This window comes from Gracilinanus agilis, chromosome X (assembly GCF_016433145.1).
Source record: "Gracilinanus agilis isolate LMUSP501 chromosome X, AgileGrace, whole genome shotgun sequence".
In the NCBI taxonomy this organism is placed as follows: domain Eukaryota; kingdom Metazoa; phylum Chordata; class Mammalia; order Didelphimorphia; family Didelphidae; genus Gracilinanus; species Gracilinanus agilis.
This window is the reverse complement of record NC_058136.1, coordinates 5872782-5887128: the sequence shown is the minus strand read 5'-3', so window position 1 is coordinate 5887128 and position 14347 is coordinate 5872782.

The window sequence follows — 14347 nt, the reverse complement described above, 5'->3', positions numbered from 1 at the left end:
GCTCCTCAGGAGGGCCAGAAATTTTATTTGATTAATGGAAATGAATTATTCAAACCATATCACTATTTTCTTGTTCCTCAGTTGTGTCTGACTCTGCCTGACCCTGTGGGCTGCATGGGGTTCCCTTGGCAAGGATACTGGAGTGCTTTGCCATTTCCTTCTCTGGTGGATTCCTTTGTCAGGCAATTAGAGGTGAAGTGATAGTATAGAAACTCCTTAAGACTAGGAATTATGTCATTTGTGTCTTTGAATAAAGACAGTGTCTGGATTCTTAGAGGGTCCCTGATTCATGCTCGGTGATTATTAGACATCTGGTCCACATCTGGTTTTGGTTTTTCTTTTTTTTTAAACCCTTACCTTCCTTCTTGGAGTCAATACTGTGTATTGGCTCCAAAGCAGAAGAGTGGTAAGAGTAGGCAATGGGGGTCAAGTGACTTGCCCAGGGTCACTCAACTAGGAAGTGTCTGAGACCAGATTTGAACCCAGGACTTCCTGTCTCTAGGCCTGGCTCTCTATCCACTGAGCCACCTAGCTGCCCCGTTGTTTTTTGTTTTTAGATCCTTAGTTTCCATCCTACTAACAACTCTAAAATAGAAGGGTAAGGGTCAGGCAATCAGAGTTAATTAAGTGACTTGCCCAGGGTCACACAGCTAAGAAGTATTTCAAACTGGATTTGATCTCAGGTCCTCCTGACTCCAGGCTCAGTGCTCTAACCACAGAGCTGCTTGGGCACCTGTTCTGTCAGGCACCAGAATCTCTTCATTGGAAATTAGAACAGTAAAAGATCATTTTAGTTTCTCTGAACTGAAAAGGTACCTTACCTGCAAAAGAGAGGAAAAATTCCCAAAGGAAAAGCAGAGACTTCGACAGAAGCATTAAATTAAGTCCAGTGAGGAATCCTGGTATCGATTGGCCCACAAGGTCCTTGGAGAAGATGTTCCACCAGAACCCATCAGGCTCATGCCTGTTTATTTGTACTGCTGGGTCTCCATGTCAGGATCTTTTGGGACAGGGTAAACTAATTTTTCTTGTGGCTAAGAAAAGGTAGCAGAGGCATACACAGACAACAGAAACAGCCCTAAACATATGCTGCCCAGGAGGTAATTGGGTTTATGGCTGGTATGTCTTTGGGGTACTCCAGAACTGGAAAGAAAAGATTATGCACACTCACTGCTTTTATTGTTTTAAGAAAGTCAGACTAGTTTTTTAAATGTCAGACTCAGTGGATAGAGAACTAGGCCTAGAGTCTAGAGGACTTGGGTTCAAATTTGCCCTCAGACAAGTCCTAGCTGTGTGGCCCTGGGCAAGTCACTTAACCTCTGTATGGTCTATGAGATAGCTGGATAGCTCAGTGGTTAACAGCACTGGACCTGGAGTCAAGAAGAACTGAGTTCAAACCCAGCCTCAGATATTTCCTAGCTATGTGACCTTGGGCAAATCATTTAACCCTGATTGCCTAACCCGGGCCTTTCTGACTTGTTATTGTTACTAAGACAGAAGGTAAAAGGCTGAAAAAAGTCTCAGATTGCTTAGAAGTCAGCTTCAGTAAGATTTCAGCCAGTTTAAAATTTGAATTTTCTTCTTGATGCCTAAAGGAAAAAAAGTTTGTTTAAATCAAGGAGCCAGCTGAGAGCAAGTGAAGCCTAATCCTTACTCTTAAGGAGCTTTAGTAAAATTGATTTTAAACATTAGGCAATATAAATCCATATTTAATTTGGTTCTGAAATGAATTGTGCAGAGTATGGCCACCTGCGCCAACCATCCCAGAACAGGGCATATTTTTCAACTTCCAGAAGAACCTCCTGTGGTTGTTGGGCATTTTGATGTTTTTCTGCCCTGTGCAAAGATGTGTTAATCAGGTCTACACCAGACAGATTCATCTGATGTTCAAATTAATCATTTTGCTTTGCCATCCAATGGCAATGAGAAATGAAAAATCATTTTCAAGAATTGCCCAGGGGACAGCTGAGTGGCTCAGTGGATTGAGAGTCAGGCCTCAAGACAGGAGGTTCTAGGAGGTCCTGGGTTCAAAACTGGCCTCAGACACTTCCTAGCTGTGTGACCCTGGGCAAGTCACTTGACCCCCATTGCCCAGCCTTTACTGCTCTTCTGCCTTGGAGCCAATACACTGTGGTGATCCTAGGATGGAAGGTGAGGGTTTAAAAAAAAAAAGAATTGTCCAGGGTGTTATGAGAAAGGATTTGGTGAGTTAAAAGATACAGGCCAGCATGTCTCTAATGGGAAAGAGAAGGAAAAAGAAAAAATCTAAGCCCTGGGCCCAGACTAGCTGTTCCTACAGTCTGAAAGGTTATAGCAAGAATCAGAAGACAAGAGGTGCCTCCAAAGCACGAAGCAATAAAAAGAAACAGGAAAGACACAATTTAGATATTCAGATCTTTTGGCTGATGATACCTTCTATTGTACAGGGGATAGGAGGGAGGGCCTCAGACACCTGGGAATCAATTCTATGAAAAAAAATTTTAAAAATTTAAAAAGAAATAAAAAAATTAAAAATGAATAAAGGGTCCCATAAATTAAGGGTAAAAAATCCAACAACAAATTTGAGAGGAAGAAGAAAAAAGAAGAGGTAGATAGTTTATGTTGGTGGTCAGTGTCCACCTCTTCCCGACCCCATTTGGGGTGTTTTGGGCAGAGATACTGGAATAGTTTGCCATTTCCTTCTCCAGCTCATTTTACAGATAAGGAAACTGAGGTAAACAGGGTGAAGGGACTTGCCCAGGGTCACATAGCTAGTAAGTATCTGAAGACAGATTTGAATTCAGGAGGAGGAATCTTCCTGACTGTGCCACCCAGCCCTAAAGAGTTGGTATACTTGAGGAATAGGTTTCACACAAAGAAGGATTTGAGAAATAAAGACAACCCTTAGGATAAAACTAACCCTGGGGAATAGGAAATATAGATTATTGTTGCTAAGCTTAATTTCCATGTTGCCACAAAATATTTTATATTTGGGCAACATTTAACTACAAAAAATAAAAAAAGAACTGGTCAGGAGCAGGGAGGTGGCTCAGTAGATTAAGAGCCAGGCCTGGAGATGGGAAATCCTAGGTTCAAATATAGCCTCAGATTCTTAACTCCCATTACCTAGCAGCTAAGCACTCTTTTGCCTTGGATCCAATATGCAATATTGAATTAATACGGAAAGTAAGAGGTTAAAAAAAAGGAAACTTTGTTTATGATTTCTTTATATTGGCTTTGGATGAAATCAATTTAGAATGTCAAAAAGTAGTCTTTAAAAATATCTGCTGGGGACAGCTGGGTAGTTCAGTGGATTGAGAGCCAGGCTCAAAGATGGGAGACCCTGGGTTCAAATCTGGTCTCAGACACTTCCCAGCTGAGTGACCCTGGGCAAGTCACTTAACCCCCATTGCCTAGCCCTTACCACTCTTCTGCCTTGGTGTGGAGATCTCTTTATCATCTCTGATAAGGACAGTTTAGTTGATAAGGAAATAAGGGCAGCTCTGGCTCCAGGAGCATGGAGTTTATTATATATATTTCAAGACTCATTTCACACAAAAGAACCCCTCCCCCCCTGGAAACTTTGCAGATGCGCAGAAGTTACAAATTATGTCACATCAAAACACAAAACATTGGCTTCAGAATAGACCAAGGCCAAGGCTGAATTTTGACTAGGTTCTTATCAGAAAGCCAAGTTGGGGAATATCTTGGCCTTAGCTATAACAGGCAGCAGCATTCCTTGCTGTGTTAACAGTGTTAACCCTTTAAATTCAGGTTTGATAGGAACTTAAAGCTTTTCAGTAATACTTTTCAAGAAGAAATCACAAGGATCACAAAAGGGGTCAAAAGAGGAGTCTCAGATTTTTATCTATTCTCTTATTGGCTTCCCACACCTTGGTTCAGGAGAGCACATCCAGTGCCATCGAACCCCCTCTTCTTCTCTCCCCACCCGGAACAGCTCTGGTACAAAGTCTTCTTTATTAGAAATGAGTTCCAGCTAAAAAGTGATGACCATTAAGTAGGTTTTAATGACCCACCGCAGTTGGTGGGAGGAAGACAATCCCTGAAGGTAGGACTGAAGGGAGGGAGGGATTTCACAGAGGAGGGGAAAGGCCATGAAAGCTGAAAGAGAACTTTGCCCAGGGCCAGCCTTGTTTACTTTCCCCTGAGTGGNGCCAATACCCAGTACTGATTCTAAGACAAACAAACCAAAATATGCCACTATCGTCCAACCATTGCACAAAATTGTAGTTAAGGACTGAAAACGGTGACTCTTAATTCGGAGATTACTGCCTATTATCTGGGGATTTGAAAGAAAGGAGGGGGAAATGAAAGGAAGGAAAACTCCAGGTAGACCTGAAAAGTGACAAATGGAGCCGTTTTGAATCATGCTTGCCCCAGAGGGTGACAAGGTTATTACTTTAAAGAGGGGAGAGAAAAAATAAGAATTGGAGCTGTTTGTAAGGGTCAGAAACAAGACAGATTGAAACTGCAAAGAGCTCTTCATTATCAGTGAATTTTCAGGAACAGTTGGCAGCATGAATTTGTCTGCTTCTTTGGGGGGGTGAGGTTTAAACCCTTACCTTATATCTCGGTGTTCATCCTGAGACAGAAGAGAAGAAAGGGCAAGGTAATGGGGGTTAAGTGACTTGCCCAGGGTCACATAGCTAGGATGTGTCTGAGGCCAGATTGGAACCCAGGGCCTACCCAACTCCAGGCCTGACTCCCTATCCATTGGTCTACCCAGTTGCCCCTAAAGTGCTATCTTTCTTATTTGGGCAGCTACGTGTTCCAGTAGATAGTAGTGCTGGGCCTGGAGTCAGGAAGACTCCTCTTTCTGAGTTCAAGTCTGGTTTCAGACACTTGCTAGCTGCTTGACTCTGGCCAAATCACTTCACCCTCTTTGCCTCAGTTTCCTCATTGGTCAAATGAGCCAGAGAAGGAAATGGCAAACCACTCCAGTATCTCTGCCAAGAAAACCCCAAGTAGAGTCAGGAAGAGCCAGACCTGCCTGAAAAGGCCTGAACAACAACTACGATCTGATTGGGAATGTGAAGGTGCAGCCTTTGCTCTGGGGACCCCAAAGGATTTGTATTGCTTGCTAGAAAATATGTATGGTTAGATGCAGCTGCGTTTATAATCCAGGATTGCACTTGATGCTGGAAGAGTATTCACCCAAGGCCCTGGAATCAGCCATCACTCAAATGTGGAATCATGAAGAGAAAATCCAAGGTACCTCCTAAGGAAGCTTCTCTCCAGCCACTTAACCAAAGCCTTGGGCCCACCAACAGCAGGCCTGAACTCCCTGGGCAAACCCAGATCCATATTAATTAACCAACTGTGTCGTTTTAATTGCTTCTTCCTCTCTTTTGCCTTCACCCCCTAGTTGCCTCAACTGTAAATCCTTAAATTAGTGAGTGTCCCTCTGGGCCCAAAGAGCTCCAAGAGTCCCTGGAGTTCTCAGTGAGACCCTTTGCATCCCTGTTAGCAATCCCCAAATCAGAAGAATCATGCTGATCCCATGCTCTCATGTCCTTTGGGCAATCGTTGCCCACCGAGATCCCAGTCATATCTCTGGAGGCAGAGGTAACAGACTGTACCCTACTCCCCACCAATCACCATCCCAAAATCTTTCCAAAAGGGACAGAATCAATAACTCACATGGGAGATGAATTTTCCTCTCCAGAAGAGAGAGAGCAAGGAAGCCATCTTGAGGCAGTTGCATCCTCTCACTCCAAACTAGAGAAGAACAGATAACATGTATATAATAACGCTTTAAGCACTGGCTATATTTCATCTCATCTGATCCTCACCATAGCCTTGCAAGGCAAGTGCTATTATTATCCTCATTTTGCAGATGAGGAAACTAAGGCAAACAGAAGTTAAGCAACACACAGTGGTGTCTGAGGTCAGATTTGAACTGAGGCCTCCCCTAGTCCAATCAGGTCCAATGTTTTATCCTCTGGGGCCTCAGAGTTCTGGAGAGCCATGACACTCACAGCTATAAAGACTATATATTCTTTTTTTTTTTTAAATCCTTACCTTCCATCTTGGAGTCAATACTGTGTATTGGCTCCAAGGCAGGAGAGTGGTAAGGGTAGGCAATGGGGGTCAAGTGACTTGCCCAGGGTCACACAGCTGGGAAGTGTCTGAGGCCGGATTTGAACCTAGGACCTCCCATCTCTAGGCTTGACTCTCATTCCACTGAGCTACCCAGCTGCCCCCAAAGACTATATATTCTAATAAGTCTCTTTTGGACATGGGTCTTCATCTCCCTCTCTCCCCCTGCAACACCCCCATTCAGACTGTAAATCAGAGAAGCATCGGTCACCTGCTTTAGGTGTATGTATTCACAGTGAGCAGTGGCTCATATATGGTGATGTCACAGGGTACCCATCATATAAGCGGTGGGGTGGAATTCCATCTGTAATACATAAGGCCTCTATGCAGTGGAACCTGTAGGTCAGTGATGGCAAACATTTTAAAGGAGTGTCAGGCTCCACCCCTAAGTCACCCCCTAGATTGAGTGCCATGCCCCTCCCATTCCACCAAGTGCCAGGCATATCCTGCCTCCTCACCTTATCCAACACAGGGGAAGGAGAAAGCACTCCCGTTGGGCCGCTGGGTGGAGGGGCAGGTGAAGTGAGGAATGTCCTCAGCAAGTGTAGAGAGGGGGAGGGGAGTGGCCTGAGCCTTCTATTCCCCTCCAGCTCTACCTCCTGTAAGCCACCAACCTTACCCTCTGTGTCCTCCCATTGGGCTACTGGGCAGAGGGGCAGGGGAAGGGAAAAATGTCATCAGACACGGTGGAGGGGTGGAAGGGAGCTTTTCCGCCCGAGTCCCTCTGCCTTTCTAGTAACAAACTCGGGGAGGGGGCAGCTGTGTGCCCACAGAGAGCACTATGCATACCATCTTTGGCACCCATGCCATAGGTTCACTATCACTGCTGTACATAGAGGAAACTTTCAGCACCCCTTTCTAGAAGAATGGACAGACACTTCTCAAAGGAGAATATTCTTGGGGTTCCTCTCCCATTGCCTTGGGTCTAGGGGTATATCAGTTGGGAATCTATGATTAAGGGGGCTCTCCTGTTTATGGATGCTTACACTTGCCTAGGGGTATAAGCATAGTATATCTCTCTTGCATTGTGGCAAAAACAAATCCAAAGGGAGCTAGGGTCCTTCCCAGGCCTCTTCCCACTGTGTTAGTGGAAATTTGGTATCCTTGGTCTTAATATTTAGGTATATGATATAAACTTCCCGTGGACGTTTAGGAGACTTGAAAACTACATTTCCCATGACTCAACGGGCTTCCTTCTTACATGGTGATGTGAGCCAACGTAAAGCAAAACTTAAATAGAGAGAACTTGATTGGGATGCTCTCATTCATACGAAGCAGCCAGGTGGGTAATGGTGGGTGATTTGAATTAGATCTTAGCAGGCTCGTGGCCTTCTTAATTACCAATATGCCTTTAAATAAACTATTAATACTTTTGAATATATCCATCTATATCGATATTATTTGTAATAGCTATGGCAACCACATTGGAGATGTAATTCTCAATTTTTCTGATAATCTACCAAGCCACGCAACTCTGAGAGCATTTAAAATCCTCTCCAGAGCTATGGACCTGCTCATGCCGTATTGGAGTTTGGGGTTTTGCTCTTTCTCTTCTCCCTATTCTCCCCAGCCATGTGGCTGCTTTTCAGAGAAAGGGGAAAGTGGCTTTAAATGCCATGTTTTTGCTGATAGCAGCAGTTTTTTTTTTATCTGCCAATTACCTTGGACGCTGCTTCAGCCAGTTTGAGCCTCTCCCACTGGACCCTCCCTGGGTCCCCAGCTTTTTCCTGCCACCCAGCTCCTGTTAGGCTCTTCCAATGCTGGATACCTGCTGCTGCCTCTGCCACTGACCCCCATCCACCCAAATGCCAGTACCCTGCTTGCTGATGCTGACGCCTCTTGCCGCTGACTCCTGAGACTCCTGCTTCCCACCCAAGCTGCTACTGCTTAAGATTTGGGAAGTATACAAAGAAAAAAAACCCTTTCTCTCTCATTTCACACACCTGGGACTTTCCCAGGGGTGTTTCCTTGTAGACATTAATGACTTTTAACCTGAAGAGACCTTCTCTAGCCCCCCTTCCTCCCCCCACAAGCCCTCCACGTGGGATCTCCAACCTGCGGCTTTCTCTAGCCCCAACTCCAGTTGGCTTCCACATGGGCCCTAGCTTTTACTCTTCAAACAGGAAGTAGAATGGCAAGCGTGGGCCACATGGCCTATTTCAAACTATTCCTTGTGATTATCTTGCCTGAAACTCAGGGGAGGAATTCACCCCTACACACACACTAGGCCTGCCTAAGACTTTGAACTATATACCCTTATGGAGTCATCCACACTGGGATCAGCGCAGAGCTCAGTTAGAAGGAACTTGAATTGGACCAGAGGTGGATTTTAAAACAGACTGCATGGGTTTCTTTTTTTAAAAAAGTCTCTGTATCTTATTGTATTTTGCTGATTGTTGTTTTATTATTTAATTTTGTTGTTTTACACTGATATTTCTCTTATCTAGATCATTTTAAGCTAATGAAGTTTTGGCTGCTAGATTAATTCTGTTCATGATTTTATTGTAACTCCCAAATAGTGAACAAAACTATTAGAACTGGTAAAAAGGGTTTTTGACTGCATTGCTTGTAATCTGTTTCTTATATTGTATTTCCTGATTTCTTTAAGGTTTCATTTTTTTAAGTTTACCTGTATCAATCTAATTCTGTTATCTATTCCATTTATGAACATCTTAAACATTTTCAAGTTGTAAAAAACCCATAAGCCTTAGGATCACATGCCTTAAGTTTTTATTCAATCTTGATATTGCTTATACAACCTTGGAGATTTTGATGCCTTGAGAATTTAAATTATAATTTTATAAAGGGTCTTTAGAATTGACTTTAGATGCCTAGTACCCTTCTGTATGAATGATAAGATTTTATAAATGTATTATAAAGAATGTTGTCTTAAAGGGGTAGAGGAAACAAATGGAGGTTTCCTGCCCAAGCTTTTGTATATTACACAGGAAGCCAGGAGAGCTCCTGTATGCTTGATATTTTGTCTCTATGTTTTAGCTTGCTTTCCCATCAGAAGAATCTAGAATTCCTGAGGATACTTAGACCTAGAAGGTTTTTTTTATCGGATTTTTTTAGGCTCTGCCCCACAATTGCCATGGAGGCAGTATTAGAGTTGGTTAAGAAAATATCTTAGCTAAGGTTGAATGATTTACTAAACCTATTGAATTTGTAACAAGTATACAATTTTTTAAACATCATAACAAGTGGTTATAATTATGGGGTTTTTTGCTATGGTCTTTAAATGTGTTACTGGAAATTATGGTACTTTATTTAAATGTACATTATGAATCTGCTATTTTGTAAAAACCATTTACACTTTACAGTTCATGCAAAAGCTTAACAAGAAATGGATCTCATTTTGGGGTGAAAAACCTTTCTAGTGAAAAGCTATATATTTTTTGATTTTTAAAACATTCCTTGTAAGTGCAATACAATTTGTTTTTTTTCTTTCTCATTTTTATACTTAAAAACATTGTATTTTTCCCTGAATTTTTAATTTTCTTATTGCTTTTCTTTTTAATTTTTAATAGCGTAATTGACTTTTCTTTTTTCTCATTTTGTATTTAAATTGCATATAATCAATGTTAATCCTCTTTTGATTTTACAGTAATATAAGTTTAATATAAATATATATTTGCTATAATATTAATGCATACCCAAAAGGCCTTAGACTATGGTAACCTGCCAATTATTGGTAAATATTATGGGACTGTGATTAATGTCTTTCTCTCTGATGTCAGGAGAAGGGAGCAAAAGAGCCACAAGATCATGGAGACCGACTGAGAATCTGCAAAGTGCCAAGGAACAAAAGTCATGCAGACCATGGACTGAGGAAGTTCTATGCCAGTAATGAAGGGCTTGAAACTAGTGTTTGAGGTTCAGGGTTGTAGTTTTTCTAACATGTTAGAGGCCAGACTTCCCCTGAGCTTCATTTCCTAGTCACCACCTAAGATTGGCTATCATTATGGCTCATTGCTGAGAAGGTGCAGGCAAATCAGACCAGGGAAAGAAATTTCCCTTGCACACAAATTTGGTCCTCTTATTTCTCTTATATATAGAATGGCAACTTTCTGTAGTCCTGGCTCCTGAATAGGTAATTGCAAACTGCTTAAATCACTTTAATTGGGCCTTGATTCAAGGACCTGTTATAAGTTTATTTTTTCTTTACAATTTTTTTGTACATAAGACTTTGACATTTTACATTTCATTCACAAGTTAAATTTTTTTCTTCTCTTTTATTTGGATTTTATTTTTATTTTATATTTTTTATTTCTTTTGCCAGTTGATTTCATACAACCCCGTGACTCAGCCAAGTATCCTTAGCTGACCTGGGATACCCTCTTCAGGGGAGAATGTGTTATTGATTCTCCTCAGGTGTGTGTGTAAGTTTTATAATCATAATGTCTGAATTACAATCTATAATGTAAAATTTTAACTCTTTTGAGAGTAATTTCAGGGGGGAATGTATAATTCTCCTCAGAAGGGAATGTGTGTTTTATAATCTAAAATGTAAACTTTAAATTCTTTGAGAGTAATTTCAGGATAAGAAATTTGCCATCTCCCCAGAATCCAGACAATGAACATGTTTGGAGAAGGCACCATGAAGATGCCTGAAGAACCTTCACTGGATCATGAAGATCCAAAATGAATTTTGGGTTGCAGTTGATTGAAATATGGGGAGTTGAATGCATTTGTTTTGAGTGTACACTCTTATGCAAAAGGGGACTGCCCCTAATTGGTTTTTTTGTCAATGTGGCTAGCAATCATTGGTTCATTGTTTTGTCCTCTTTTCTTTTATCCCCAAATTTCTGTAATTTAAAAGTTAGTTATGTTTACAAGATCCATGGAGAAGACCAATCTTTTCTCTGAATCTCAGGGGGGAATGTGTTAGTGGAAATTTGGTATCCTTGGTCTTAATATTTAGATACATGACATAAACTTCCTGTGGATGTTTAGGGGCCTTGAAAACTACATTTCCCATGATTCAACAGGCTTTCTTCTTACGTGGTGATGTGAGCCAACGTAAAGCAAAGCTTAAATAGAGAGAACTTGATTGGGATGTTCTCTTTCATACGAAGCAGCCAGGTGGGCAGAAGGTAATGGCAGGTGATTTGAACTAGATCTTAGCAGGCGCATGACCTTCTTAATTACCAATATGCCTTTAAATAAACTATTAATACTTTTGAATATATCCATCTATATCAATATTATTCGTAACACCATTCCCATGCTAAAACAAGGATTTTTCTACCATTTCTCTAAGGCAGAGGTCAGCAACATATGGCTCTTTCTGCACAAGCCATAAAGTCAATTTTTTTTAGGTGCTGTTACAGGAGCACGCACTTTAAGCACTGTATGGCTCTCACAAAATTACATTTTAAAAAATGTGGCATTTATGGCTCTCACGGCCAAAAAGGTTGCTGACCCCTGCTCTAAGGTGATCAAAACTCCTTCTGAAATCTCTCCCTATTGCTGTCATTAATTAAAACAGACAAAGATTTGGGGTTGGCCAGCAGTTTCTAATCTTATATGATAAAATGAGGACATTGGGGAAAACCTGATCGTAAGATGGGGGGGCACTGGGCTTTGGCTTCAGCCAGGAGAGCAACTCTTTGTCTCTGCTTCTGTTTCTTCCTCCCCTAGAAGAGAAGGAAGTAGCCCTGGGCCTATAGGGAAGGCCCATCCCATCAGCTCCTTGTACCACCATTTAGTCTCAGCAGCCTGTCAGAGTCCCCAAGGAGGGAAGAGGGAATCTGGTGCCAAGAAATCAGATGCAGCTCAGTGCTCAGAAAAGAGTCCAGACTTTAGAGGTTCCGGGTTAAGATGGTGGCAGAGTAAAAAGCAGCTGCTTGACCTCTCCTAACCCACGCATATAGGACTCCTCAAGAAGACATAAAAACATCCAGAGGAAAGAAGGGACCCCACAACAGGGCACAGCATCGAAGGTACGTGGAATCGTGGCATTTCCATGCTATAAAGGGGTGAAACAGCTCTCCCGAAAACATGAGCGGAGCAACCCCCTCCCCGACCCCATACCACCTACAATGCCAAAGCCAGCGCACAAGAGTCAGAGCAAGTTTGGGGCACCCATTAAGTCATTGGCAGCTCACCAGGGCTTGTTCCTGAGAGCAGCAAGACTTAAGACCCCCCAAGAGGCTAAAGAACTCATGGATTCTGAACACAGACCTTGAGCCCAGGCGCAGGCAAAGGGGCTGACACAGGTGCAGGCTAAGGTGTGGACGAAGGGGCTGATTCTGAGTGCAGGAGCGGACCTTGAGTGGGGACCCAGTGCAGAGAGGTGCTTGACTGCGGAAGCAGCTCCCTGAGACTGTTAAAGGAGGAAATTAAATAATATGATTCTCCAAAACCAGCTAGTCAAAGAAGAAATCATAGAAACAATCAATAATTTCATTGAAGAGAATGACAATGATGAGACATCCTACCAAACTCTGTGGGATGCAGCCAAGGCAGTACTCAGGGGGAAATTTATATCCTTGAGTGCATATATTAACAAATTAGGGAGGGCAGAGATTAATAAATTGGGCATTCAACTCAAAAAATTAGAAAGCGAGCAAATTAAAAATCCCCAGATGAAAACTAAATTAGAAATACTAAAAATCAAGGGAGAAATTAATAAAATCAAAAGTAAAAGAACTATTGAATTAATAAATAAGACAAGAAGCTAGTATTTTGGAAAAACAAATAAAATAGACAAAGTACTGGTCAGTCTAATAAAAAAAGGAAAGAAGAAAACCAAATTGACAGTATCAAAGATGAAAAGGGAGACCTCACCTCTAATGAAGGGGAAATTAAGGCAATCATTAAAAACTATTTCGCCCAATTATATGGCAATAAATATAGCAATCTAAGAGATATGGATGAATATTTACAAAACTATAAATTGCCTAGATTAACAGCAGAAGAAATAGAATACCTGAATAATCCCATATCAGAAAAAGAAATTGAACAAGCCATCAAAGAACTCCCTAAGAAAAAATCGCCAGGGCCTGATGGATTCACAAGTAAATTCTATCAGACATTCAAAGAACAACTAATCCCAATACTATACAAATTATTTGATATAATAAGCAAAGAAGGAGTCCTACCAAATTCCTTTTCTGACACAAATATGGTACTGATTCCAAATCCAGGTAGATAAAAAACAGAGAAAGAAAACTACAGACCAATCTCCCTAATGAACATAGATGCAAAAATCTTAAATAGAATACTAGCAAAGAAACTCCAGCAAGTGATCAAGAGGATCATCCACCATGATCAGGTGGGATTTATACCAGGAATGCAAGGATGGTTCAACATTAGGAAAACCATCCACATTATTGACCATATCAACAATCTAACAAACAAAAATCACATGATTATCTCAATAGATGCTGAAAAAGCCTTTGACAAAATACAGCACCCATTTCCTATTGAAAACACTGGAAAGTATAGGAATAGAAGGACCTTTCCTAAAAATAATAAACAGTATATACCTAAATTCATCAACAAGCATCATATGCAATGGGGATAAATTAGAAGCCTTTCCAATAAGATCAGGAGTGAAACAAGGATGCCCATTATCTCCTCTATTATTTAACATTGTACTAGAAACACTAGCAGTAGCAATTAGAGAAGAAAAAGGAATTGAGGGTATTAAAATAGGCAATGAGGAGACTAAGCTATCACTCTTTGCAGATGATATGATGGCCTACTTAAAAAATCCTAGAGAATCAACTAAGAAGCTGGTAGAAATAATCAACAACTTTAGCAAAGTTGCAGGATACAAAATAAATGCACATAAATCATCAGCATTTCAATACATTTCCAACACATTAGAGCAGCAAGAGGTAGAAAGAGAAACACCATTTAAAATCACCCTAGATAATATAAAATACTTGGGAATCTATCTACCAAAACAAACACAGCAATTATATGAAAACAACTACAAAACACTTTCCAAACAAATAAAACTGGATCTAAACAATTGGAAAGCCATTGATTGCTCATGGGTAGGACGAGCTAACATAATAAAAATGACCATTCTACCCAAATTAATTTACCTATTTAGCGCCATACCTATCAAACTACCAAAAAACTTTTTCACTGAATTAGGAAAAACTATAACAAAGTTCATTTGGAATAACAAAAGATCAAGAATATCAAGGGAAATAATGAAAAAAAATGTGAAGGAAGGGGGCCTAGCAGTACCAGATATTAAACTATACTATAAAGCAGCAGTCATCAAAAC